Here is a 13,748-nt window from a genome sequence, read left to right on the forward strand (position 1 = left end):
TTTCGATATCACAAATACGAAAAAAGTTCTCATAGTTTAAAAATAAAAATAGTACAGTACAATGGGGTAACTTTGATAATTTTTTACTGTTTTATGACAATTTAACTTTTTATTTTATGGATAGTCTCTATAGTATTAACGATAAAACTCTCAAAATTAAATATTAGTTATTTTTAAATTTCTAAAGTTATCTTTTGAGATATCAAACTTTTTAATATGGTATCAAACTTACACAACGGGCAACTTTGATACCTATATTTCTTAATGTGTTATCAAAGTAACCCCATTTTATGAAAATAAAATTTAATCATCATGGTACTCTGGTGAATAAAAATATATGATGGGTATCAAAGTAACCCCGCGAAATCAAAGTTCTAATCAAAAACGTAAAACTTAAAATTTATAGTATTAGGATTAAGGGGGGTGTGAGGGAAAAAGCCCCCCACGGACCTCTGTAACATAAACTATTCCAGCACCCCCTAAATTCACACCCAATGTGCGCCTATGACCCATATACAATGCATATCATCGTATATACATACATAAGGACACACGTATAATATTATATACCGCAGAGTGCAGGGGAACGACGTGACTGTTTATAGCCTCAGAATATATACATATTATTGTAATATGTATGTGCGTGTATGTATATATTTATGTATATCAAATACACAGCCGTATGATCGTATAGGTCTATATACAGACACAAGTGTTGTTTTCGAACATAATATTAAATATAATATATAATAAGGGTAATGCAGTGCACAGTGTATACCTATCTACTTTTGATTTTTTAACGTTTGGAAAAAAATACCAACGAAAACGTGACCCTATGCTCGCCGTTGTCTGTCGCGTAGAACTTCGACAACCTTCTATACATATACGTATAATGGTATATATTATATCACGACAAACGAACAAGTCTTTTTTAATACGTGTGTATGTGTGTGTACACTGCACTGCGCACGCGGCATCGTGAAATTCGATCTCAGCGACATTAATCGAACCTATATATTAGGTACTATAATATATTACTGTGATATAGGCACAAGTGCACAACGCATGCACAATTAGTGTGAAGTGGAGCGGACAACTATATTATTAAAACATTGTAACATCAGCTCACGACGACACTGCCGATGTATCTATATGTATCTACGTGCAATACTATAATATACCTACACCACACTAATATATATATTAAAAAATAATATAATATACGTTTTTATACGACGGACACGAGTAATACCCAACACATTATGTAGCGTAGATTAATAGTATTTCTCGCCAATTGACTCCGTCCGAAGCAGGATTTTACAGTAAGATATATGGGTAATATTATGCGGCTGGCATAAGTATATACCACAGTCCGAGTATGAAATTACCGTTTGGAAGACTACTCCCGTCGGGTCTCCTGTTGTAACGCGTATTCACACGGTCAAATAAAATACAGATTATGAATTTGGTAATATTTAAGGCCGTTTTAGGAATTTCGGAAGGTTTCGGAAGCCATCAAAATGCAATGTTGGTACATAATTCTGCAGAGGGTCGAGAAAAATCAGAAAATTAATTTAAAATCGATGAAAACCACATATTTTAATAAATTCACCATCAAAAATAATGATTTAAAAATATTAAGTCTCTAACCGCGGCCGGATTAAGGTTCGTGCAAGGGCCGCCATTCGGTAACCCCGGCCTGGTACGTAGATGATCGCGGGCACATATTATTTCATTAAAAAGAAGAGGTATTATTGTTTTGATAGTATATTATTGATACCAGTCAGTAGGTATACCGGCGAATGTATGACATAGGCGTGGGTCACGTGCACCGTGCAGTATATTTAGACGGTCATTAGCGGTAATCGTAACATGCGCAGAGATTGTATATTATAGTAATATTATTTTAATTTATAGGCGCCTAATGCGTATATTATGTATATGTAGAACAACACGTTGATCGAAAAGTAGGTGACTAGCTCCTGCAACACCAAAAGCCAAGCGCCTCGCAGGTACCTAATTGATTGCTCGCCGGGGTGGTGCCGGTGGCGGGGGTGTGTCGGAATGAATTTTTTTTCCATAATCATAATAATATTATCATCGTGACACAGATTTGACAACAACAATAATAATAGCAATAACGAGTGCGCGCGTGTGCCGTATGTTTACGAACGGCGCAATAATTCGACTGGGTCGGCGGTGACCACGCGAGTGGGGGGGTATAATCGATAGGTCGGCGGAGGTGGAGGGGTGGCGAGGGGAAAGTAGTTCTCACTCACACGCACAATCGATTGTCGGTGGAGCGGCGGTGGAGTGCTCACTGCTCAGCTGCGGCGGCGGCCAGCGGCAACAGCAGCAGCAGGTCATCCTCCTCTCACGGCGGCGGCGGCGGCGGCGGCGGTTGTTGTTTACGTTTCGCGACACCCGTGTACGTACGTAGTCGTCGACGGCACTGCGCAAGCGCTAGCCGAACGCCCGCGCCGCGCCGCACTGTAGCGTCGCGCTCCCCCCGCCGCCCCACGCGCAGTATCACACGCCGCCGCCGTCGCTCGGAGAGGATTTCCCATTGTGGCGCGCGTGTTGTTTTGTGTTCATTCGTCAGCTGTTCGCCGCACTAGACGAGCGCACTCCGCTGCGGTCTGCTTTGTTGTCCACACGCACGTATCTTTGCCGATCGTTTTTCCGTTTCCTGTCGCGTCGTCACCGTCGTTTCCCCGTCGAGTCTCCGATACCGACAGCGAGTCGACTACGTCATAGCTACCTCCGACAACGCCGTTACACTGTCCGCCGTTGTCGCAGCGATTTGCCGACAGACGACACAGCAGCCGCCGTCGTCGTCCGCGCAGGTAATAACCGTCTCTCCTATAAGATTATAAGCTCGTCCTGGACGACGATCAGGTCGAGTCCGAGTGGCGCACCGAGAGCGCCCGCAAAATAAAACCCCACTCGGGGCAAGATTCCGAGAATCCCATTTCCAAATCAGTACCTTCTAAATTATTACATACCTATTTTTTAGTAAGCTACACGACGTGTCTTGCAGTATTCAAATTATATGGCATACTATTATACCCTACCTCATTATTGACACATCTAGAATAATTATTGTATAGGTTATAACTCAAAACGGTATGCCATAATAATAGTATGCATGCTATATTAAATTACAGACCTGTAGTTAACGAGATCCCTTTTTTTTCGGAGGGCCAATGGCCCCGTTAGCCCCCACACCCTGCCGGAGCCCTAGCCTATATATCCTTATTTTAGGTACCTACTAATTAGACAGTGTATAAGTACGATGGTATTAAAATACTGTTATTAAGCACGCCAAGTTTAGAATTAACTACCGGGCCAAGGTGTTTTTTATTCGATTTTGCAGGTAGGGTTTGGATTTCGGAAACGTTCATCCCTAGCGCCGACCGTAATCGAATTACCGATTGCACCCCATATATACATCTGTGGCTCCGCGGTATTGCGTAGTTTACAATGTTTTTTCCACCGCCGCCACCGCTCCGTGCGCACGTGCGATTTACTCGCGCACGTAGGAGAAGGATAATGTTGCACAATGATTTTTTTCTCTCCTGCGACATCCTCTACACCGCGATAAGGGATCTAGCACGTAATCCGTGTCGACGATCGTCGTGATTTTGTTTAGGTTAGGTTATGTTAGGTTGTATTATAATATCTCGTTTCTAGTTCGTAAATAATATTATATATTATTAATTATAATGTTTTCAAATCGTCAGTTTGGGGGCAGTGGGCTAATACCCACCTATAGGTACCTATACTGGTATACCAGTTATTAACAGTCATAATAATGATATTATTATCATTGTTGCTCTCGAATCGCGTCGATCGTCGAGACCTTAATCACGACCTAAAATACTGCTACATTGTGCTCTTTCTATATAAAATTGCATTACATCGTATACCTACGCGTATATCATAATATAAAGAAGCCGTACACAGTTTAAATACACTTTCCCAAACACTTTTCGTGGTTATCGATTTGCCGCCTACAATATAATGTACATTGTGTTTGAGTTTACAAATCGCTCAATCGAATATTATAATATTGTTACAGATTTTTTTTTTTAAATTTTATAATAATACATCGCCACTATACGAGAATCAAAATCGTTAATAATTTAATAGTAGAAACGGATTTCAGCGAAAACGAATATATATAGTAGTAGCTATGATGTACATTATATTTCAAAATATTACTGCACGAGTGAAATTATATTTTGCATACTATTTTCCCAACTATTGGTCGTATACACGCAAACGCTTTATAATTACCTACATATCGATAGGTACATTAATTTCATAATATATAATGTGTTGTGTGTACATAAAATATGAATTCGTAATAATAGTAATGATTGTAATTACTGACTCGTATGTTTTTAATTTTACCTGTGCTTCGTCTTTGACAGAATTTATCAAACTTTATTTACGCTTATACGCGTATTCAAAGTGAATAAGCTTCCAATATTATATTACAAAAACTTCATACAGTATAATAATATACTATTATTGCTTATATATTTAAGTATTTAATTACATACGAAAATAATCGTATAGAAGGTACCTACAAACTTTTTCCCCGATTTATAGCCATACGACGACTGTAAAAACTGTTTCCAAAACAATAATAATATTATATTTTCTTTTTCTTTAAAAACGAATATAATATAATATAATATGTGTACACGAAGGTAGGGGGTACATATCCCGGGTGGTACCAGCTGTACTGGCTGCAGTGGTACATATTTTGAATTTAACAACCCATTTTGTACCTCTTATACGTGTACGAAAGAACATAGGTACAACTATCCTGCAGCGAAATTACAGTTAGGTATAGGTAGGTAGGTACCTTGTTTTACAACTAGTAAGATATATATTTCCATTACTTACGCGTTCGACGACCGGGATAAGGTCGTGTGTCTCGATAACGTATTATTGTACGAAATATGATTAGGTTTCGTACAAATGGGGTAGACATGATAATATGTATAAAGCATTAGTATAAATTATTGTCTTAACATCACTGGCTGCATTTTAAATGACGTATTCTCCGTTGTTTTCCGACAAGATTAATTACTATAATTATACAAGGTGATCCATTTGAGTGTCTTACACTCTAAAATCATTATTTCGAAACATTTTGACTTATTTAATATATTTTTATTTTTTATTAACATTTGTTTTTTCATATGTCGTTACAAACAAACATTTTTTCAAAAAAACTATTCATTTTTTTTTTTTCAAAAATATTGTTTTACACGACGTCATCAAATTAATATTTGTTGAAAACACATCTTCAAAAGTCAATACTTTTCGTAATAACGATGAGTATTGACGCTTAAATGGATTATCTTGTAGTTTGTACTACGTCATACCAATTAAAGAATAATGGTTTTTTTCGGATAACAATATTTGAACTGTGTCCATTTGACAGTGTGATTACTTATATTATATTATATAGCTGCGGTTCTATAGTATTCTACGTACACGTTCGTGCTACCATTTTTCTACATCTGCATTCATTTCTCGATACAGTCTACGACACGACGTGCAGACTTCCGTCATCTGGAACTAATTTTGTATAAAAAAAAGTGGGTCATTTCGAGAGGGTAAACACCACAGACACCTATACCAACAGTCTTCTATACTTCGTCCGACCGAGTTCGTGACCCCCTGACGGGGGGGAACCTTACACGTACTATACAGTATATACCTATACGGAATGTATAAGCCGTGTAAAATATAGGCACACGTTATAGGTTCTACTATCATGGTCCTTGATTCCTTCTCTGGGTACAATATAATAATATGATGATGTCTACAATATTGTTTATAGGTAGGTTTTTTTTCTTTTCATTTTCGGTGGTCCATCGCGTTTCTCGATAACAACTCGTTTTGAAGCGGCGTACCTACAAGTCGTATTCGTCGCTGCACGTCCTATATAATATATACTGTGGAGTCGCACGAGATCGGCCGGTTCTCCGTGCAGACGTCGTGACCCGTCTACATTATAAATTATTATATGCCAGAAACGAGGGCTTTCGCTTTGGATATTCTGCTTTTGTTAACGTAATCCGCGGTAAAAAATATATAATAATATGGGTACCTTCATACAACTGTGGTAATAATATTATGGTATAGAGGTAGGCACGCACGCAGGTTATCGCGGGAAGGCCATGGAGTATAGGTACGCACTATGTTATAATATTATTATTTTGTTCTCCAAAGCATCCGTTGTTGTTTTTGAGTTGCGTACTTAACTGTGTACTTGTGATTTATCGCCCACAACTGAAATGTCGATATTTGACGCGATTACCCGAGCTGCTCAAATAAATTGTATAACTGCGACTGTGTGCTCTCTCTAAATTTTTCCGTTTGATATAGCGAATATTTTCAACAAACTCAGGTTTTTGACATCTTTAAGTATAATATACTATACATACTTAAGGACCATATTATCGTTCAAATCGTTATGAATGTATTTATGTGATTTGAGGAGCGCGTAGGTACTGCAGCGAAGGGAAACAAACTTTTTTTCTTCAAATGATAACCGCCCTTGTTTTTTGTTGTAAATTGTTGTACATGGTGTAGGCACTTAAAATAATATCAATGTATCTTACATTATAGTAAACATTTATATAAAACTACATATTTATTAAAACTACTAGTAATCATAATAATAGAATATGGTTATAATATATAATATATATATATATATATATGTTGTGACCATTTTGTTCTTAAATCGATTTTTAATGGTAATTATTGTCGATATAGTGATAAAAAAAAAGCTATAAATCATTTTAATAGATTTTTTTTTTAATTAAATGAAACAGTTTTGTTTTGTTCTGTTTCTGAGTTAATATCATTTCGATGATGTGAAAAAAACAAACCATATCTATATTGTGGTGTTTTTTTTTATATAGCGAGTAGCGACTATATCCGCGCGTTTGTTACTACACGGTATTTTGTGTATAATTAAGGTTAAAATCGTGATATTATTATATATTTTAACAGGTGAGTACCTAAATAGTTCGAATATGGAAAACTGTATTCTGTTGTAACATATAACCATAATAACTACGGTAGATAGTTTCCAAGAAATGTAGGTACTGCTATGCATATTATATAAATTATTATGTAGCACTATAAGGCGCCACGAAAATAAAATACGTAGAACCTTAATTCGACAGTTCTACGAACAGCGTGTTAAACATTCGACATTTATTTGTCGTCAATTATGACATTAATCTCAAGTCTTGACTGCTCGTAAGTCATATTGTATCATAATTATCCATGTTATTATTTCTATAATCTAATATAATAAAATATTATAATATAAAATACAAATTACCAGGATAATTATTGGTATAAATTAATGGAAGCATAATATAACCATCTGTATTTTAAAACACGTGTATATATTGGATCATAACTATACAAGTAACTACAAGCCACTGGGCTATATACCAAGAATTGTTCAAAGTATTTAATTGGGTAATTAGGCATTTAGGCTGTATAATATAAATTAGAATCATATATCTAAAAAAAATAGAGTCAATTTGACAAACGCAATTTATTAGTTTAATCTTCTCTTATCGATCATATAATACGGGTTTTCTTTTAATTATCACAAGATTTTTTTTTCTCAACGCGTTTTAAAAATGTACTCCAGGTGCATTTATCCAGGCCCGGCTCAAGGGGTAGGCGACATAAGCCCACGCCTAGGGCGGCACTTAAGCAGCACTTTAGTAAGAGGACGGAATTTTCAAAATACTGTTAATATTATATTGTTAGGGGCGGCAAAATTTGATTTTGCCTAGTTCACTATTTTTGCTTGAGCCGGTCCTGCATTTATCCATTTTAATATTTGATGTTTCATAACTTCTTTTCAAAAGTTTCGTTACCGTATAATATGTAGTATAATATATCTTTACAAAGTTTGTCCGAATGTCAAAACTTTGACGGCTGCAGGACCCTGTTGAAAAGTATCTCGGTTCGTTCTGACATGTCAAAAATAATAAAATATTTATAGATGGAGGTACACGTGTGTTTTATTACTGAACGAAATTGTTTTCGTAAGTACCGAAATATTATTATACACACAAACACCTACACAGTGGATAACAATGGTATAGTTACCCTTCACAGTTCATTATTGAAGATACAACCTATACCTATTTATTTTTGGTCGAATGAATACCTACGATATTATTTTCGTGGGCCGAAGAATAATCAAAGGGTCGGCAAGCGAATATTAATTTGCGCGCGCATAGAGCTGTAAATAATTTCCGATTCCTCGAAGCTTTCGTGTATTATATTTGTTGGCTGTGTTTTTATTGGCAGTCCTGCAACTATAATAAATATTGCACACCACAGTCACTCAAGTACTTAATATTCATTGTTGTCCGCCTTTTGTTAGTATAGTCACACCAATACACACACACACACACACACACACGCCATTGAACCTTGATAATGAAAATATAATGAAATATCGAATTGTATACAAATGTACGTATACATAACAATATTGCTGCATTTGAACGTTATTTTGACCATGAAGAAAATTGTTGACCATCGTGTACTACATTTTCGTGCGGACGACGACGACGACGATAATATTATTTTTCTTTTTCTCTGCGTCGAATAAAAGCTAATAATAATCTTTTTTTCGAGGGGCGTATTCGTTCGTCAACGATGGACTGTCCACATATTTTAATTTGCACTCGCACTTGAGCCGCGCGCTTACATTTTTTATGTTCCGAGACATATAAATATTCAATATTCGCCAAACGTCAGCTGTCAGAGTTATACCTAATATTTTATTTATATACGCGTATATACGTCGTTTTTTGGTGTGCGTTTTTTTTCTAAGAGCTTTTAAATATTCATATTTTTTTTTTATACTGGCACTGGCCGTGTGTTAAAAACAGCCTTTGTGTGCCATCGACTTGACACATTTTAAAATTATGTAACTATATATAGGTGGTACCTATATTGTGCGTATACAAGTATCGCGTCTATATATATTATACGCTTGTAAAATCTGAAACTCGAGAATAATTAAAAAGAAAAAAAGTGTTGTTAAAGTGGTTCAGTGGTTGGGATCGTTATTCGCACAAAAGTCCCATCAAAATAATAATATGTAAGAATCCGTTCAACTACAGCTGCAGCAGTGTATACACACGCATACTATTCGACGTTCAAACTGTTCAAAGATTTTTTAACGTTTTCATTTCCGCGCTATACAGAAAAAAACTACTTACACGCAAAACACATTTTTTATTAGTCCACGACAATAAGTTGTATGAAAACGTTTTCAGAGACGTAATAGTCTCTTTTTGTAAAAGTTTACACAGGTGACATCGTTCGTATATACATATTTGATATGATTATCAGTGGGCATATTATTATACTGCACATTAACGTTCGGTCGAATCATCAAACTCTGTTTCCAATAGATATACATGTATTAGGCACCTATGTATTTATTGTTATAATTCGTATTCATAAAATGAATAAATATGCGTTTTTATTTACAAAATGTAATAATATTAGATGAAATCGGAGATGATCTGCACAATATATAATAATATAAATAAATAAATATATGATATACATTAATATTATTATCATTATACATCGGGAATTCTTTTAGCGTGTGACCTATGACGGCGGCTCCCCGGATCTGTATACATAGTAATATGTTGTAAGATAAATCGAGATAAAAATAATATATTAATTAATATGCAATTGCAATTATAATATTATCCAGAGAGAAATTTTTCCGGGTCTGTTCTATACATAGTATCTGATCAATGGAAATTATACCACTGCAGTCTCAAAGATATATTATATCATTAATTTAGAAAATATTGAAAATCCTGCAAATGGGGCTGCAAATACACACAATTTAACGCTTACGGTCAGTATATTAAAATTCAAGATCTTATAAAAATGCATGGAACTAATAAAAATCTATTGGCACACCATTTAGATGAATGTCGTTATTATTCGATAAAAAAAACAACCACTCAATAAAAAATTTCAACAATTTTTTCAAGATGTAAAAAATGTTTATACCCACGTACCTACCTATTATAATTTAAAATTATATCTTTTTTTTTATTTTTTGATACGATAGTTTTTAATAATAATTTTTGTTTCGATAATGCATACATTTGAAAACGACATAGGTACTATATAATATATATACTCGTATTATATTTTATTTCCCTAATTAGTTAAATTTTTTTTCCGATAGGTTACACACACACTAAAACTAAAAATGCCCGGTAGGTCACAACATTGCTAAGCTAATTCCATATATCTTGAGTGGTATTCGTTGTACATAATATCGTGATATAATATTATTATGTCGTATGTGATCGTTTGTTGAAAAGTGTACCACGGTTGTATTGCTGCTCGGTCCGCCTATAGTGGCGTTGAACAAGCGGTTCATAGGTTTGGCGTAGACCTGACCAAATAGGGTTGTTGGGTGGTGTTAGAGATTAGAGCATTATTATACTAGTAGTGAATTTTAAGAGGGTTCTATCACTATATGATTTTAATATTATTGAAATATTAGTAGTGTGTTTCCAAACACGTTGTTATATTGAGAATTGGAGTAACCCTTCCTGTATCAAGTGTTTCGATTCAACGATCATTTTCAAATCACATGATTAATTAGTTACTAGTTAGCCACTCGGGTGGTTTTTTATACGTTATTCACTCGGTTGGGGTAGAAATGTTGCCCATTGTTTTTTAACTATCTAAAATACCTACGTTTAAAAAAAAATTAGGGCTTGTGAGAGCAAAGTCCCCAGTGGTATTATAGTGATTTAACGGGGGCGGTGCAACATTTTTGAGCGTTGACCTGTTCACAATGAATGCTACTCAAGTGGCAGTAAATAAATAAATATATTATAACCGAGTTTGCACAGCTCATGATATTAGAAAACGATATCACTATGATAACTATATTGCGAATTCTGCGTAATTATAATAATAACGATAATCGACGTCACGGTGTGTGCTGAGGAGGAACTCTAGAACCGGAGGACGCTGCGTCGGATATCGTCCAACAATAAATTATCCTTATAATTATGTATCATTATACACCGTTGTCTCGTGATACCGTTGTACGTTACGTTTATATATACTCAAAACATAATCATATCATTAATCTCTACATCATCATAGTATTTCGTTGGGTCACACAATATACACATAATATTTTAATGTATTACTAGTACAACGCACTAGTAATATGAAAACTCTCACGACCGGTCGTCGCGTTTCTGGCCGCGATGCGCATAAAAAATAAAATATTATTATCACGGTCGTCGTTTGCCCGAGAAAATCCGTTGGCAGCGGCGGCGCGCTCGTCTGTATTTCATATGTATATATACATTAATATATTATTATTATTAAATACAACGCGATTTCCCCTACCGCCGCCCGAGTCGCGAGCGTACCTGGAGAGGGCATTGACAGCCGCCGCCGTCCGTCGACGCCACAGTCCAGCGAAAAAATATAAAACAAGCGGCGGCGGCGCGCAATACCGCTGCTTTGTGCGGTCGACGCCACCGCCGGACGTCGTCGGTCGGTGGGGAGGTCACGTGAGGTTATTTTTTCCAAACCGTTCGAGTTTTTCTTGGTTTTTCTCGCCAGAAATCCAATCTAAGCGACAAACATTTACCTATTTAAAAGCTAAGAAAATATAAATACAACCATACATTACCCTCCCCCTCCCCCGGAAAAACGAAGAAAATCACTCCGAGTAACGCGTCCACTGTCTTGTAGTAATAGGTATTTGTGTGCGGCCACCATATTATTATCGTGCCGTAATAGGTATTTGTCTATGCGTTGCCCGTCGTATGCGGATCGCGAGGTGTTTTCTCCGGTAATATATTACCTACTCGAATACCGTTGTTGTGTAATTATTATTACTAATTGTGTGTGAATTTTTTTTAACTTTTCCTGTCCGCATTTGGTTCCGTTTGCACTCGTACATACATAATATACCTTAGTAGGTAAACCTTACAAGAGTTAATTCACTTCTGAAAACGCGTATGAAATACATTATAACGCCGTTGCGTATACAATGGCACGGCCGAAGGCCACTCTTCTAAATAATATTGTAAAAGAATAATTAAAATAAATATAGAACTTATACTATAATATTATAATATTATTGTACTATAATTCGATTTGTGTTCGCTTGGTATACTTTCAATAATTAACTTCACATGCGTCATATAATAATATATATTACGTGTCTCTACCAACACCAGTAATATCGTGTGTTCGCGTAAAAATCATTGCAATACGGTACAATTATAATATTATATTCGTATTATTTCGTGTTTTTGTTCCGACTTCGAGCACCACAATGTTATTTACGATACACGCAGTGTCAATGAACGCTTCGACCCATAATATTATAATAATATCTTTCCGCAGTTTATTGGAATATAATTCGCCGAATTTTAAACTATTGATCACTAATTAGGTACTCACTATATAGTGTTTTGTTTACTTTTGTTTGCATATTATAATCTACCGTACACGTAGTTATAAAAAAATCGTTATAATTTTTATTACTGCACTGTTATTAAAACTTATAAGTCACAATAAAATATACATTAATCAGCGAACAATTAACTCGGTTTATAATAATTATATTATTTTAACGATTATCTCGAGTTGTTTTATCGTAGCTGTGTTCGTATTTCATAATACCGACGGTATTCAATAATGTTGTTCTAAACCAGCTAACACGAACTAAGTAGTAGCGATTAATGTTCTGTATAGGATTACGTTGTTAATTGCTGTTTACATAGACTCGAACGTTATAGTATATTAGTTTATAACAAGTTATTACTATTACAATAAACAATTAATTACACGCTATTATTTATTTTTTTGTTTTAAAATCGTAATCGTAAATATTGTACGATTGTCAAATATATAGTTATATATCGAGATCATTCCCGTCCGACATAGACAAACACATTGACGTATATTCTCAAACGATATATTTTGACAAATTTTTAGCTTTTTAATAATCACAAGTGATGTAATGATGCACGTGTGAATAATATTTGAACAATATAATATTAATACGTTTAATATATATAATATTTGCCCACCGTAGTAATATTCAGCGTAGGTAATCAATTTGATGAAAATAAAACACTATTAGTTATTACTATACATAATATGAAATCAATTGTTATTGGTTTTAAAATGCTTATGGTGTGCTTATGCTTTGTGGCAAACACAAATTTAACAGATATTCATATTCAAATGCAAACAGTATGATGTTTATCCTTTAACGGCCTAATAATAATAGTTGTGCTCGAATACACAAACAATCACCATACACCTTGAAGTTTTCTGCGTGTTATTTCGAAAATATAGAAAAACAGCCGTTGGCGTACCTCTATTATAATGTAATTATTATGAATTTGTGGCGTTGAGCAAGTATTCGAATTAATATTCGAAACCGGTGTCCGGCCGGACTAGGGGATGTATTGCGGAACATCTCTGGCGCCTCTGTTGTCGTCGTAGCTACCAGCCCACCCATCGAATGACACGATTTAAAATTTCCCGAAAAATAATAATAATATCTTACTCGTTCGTGTACCTATAATATATAGAGTTCGCCGTAATAATATTATTAATTATTATTTGAGTGCTGGTGAATCTCCTCC

The 13,748-nt window shown here is 35.2% G+C and overlaps 1 protein-coding gene across 1 annotated transcript in view; it reads left to right on the top strand.

Moving 5' to 3' along the window:
* The first annotated feature begins 2,529 nt into the window (after positions 1-2,529).
* The window catches only part of LOC100166895 (protein yippee-like 1), a 43,421-nt gene continuing 32,202 nt past the window's right edge, over positions 2,530-13,748 (top strand). Inside the window, exon 1 of the mRNA XM_001948498.5 lies at positions 2,530-2,846. The gene's annotated coding sequence lies outside the window, so the exon portion shown is untranslated. The remainder of the gene's footprint in view (positions 2,847-13,748) is intronic.

The sequence above is a fragment of the Acyrthosiphon pisum genome, chromosome A1 (assembly GCF_005508785.2).
Source record: "Acyrthosiphon pisum isolate AL4f chromosome A1, pea_aphid_22Mar2018_4r6ur, whole genome shotgun sequence".
Classification (NCBI taxonomy): Eukaryota; Metazoa; Arthropoda; class Insecta; order Hemiptera; family Aphididae; genus Acyrthosiphon; species Acyrthosiphon pisum.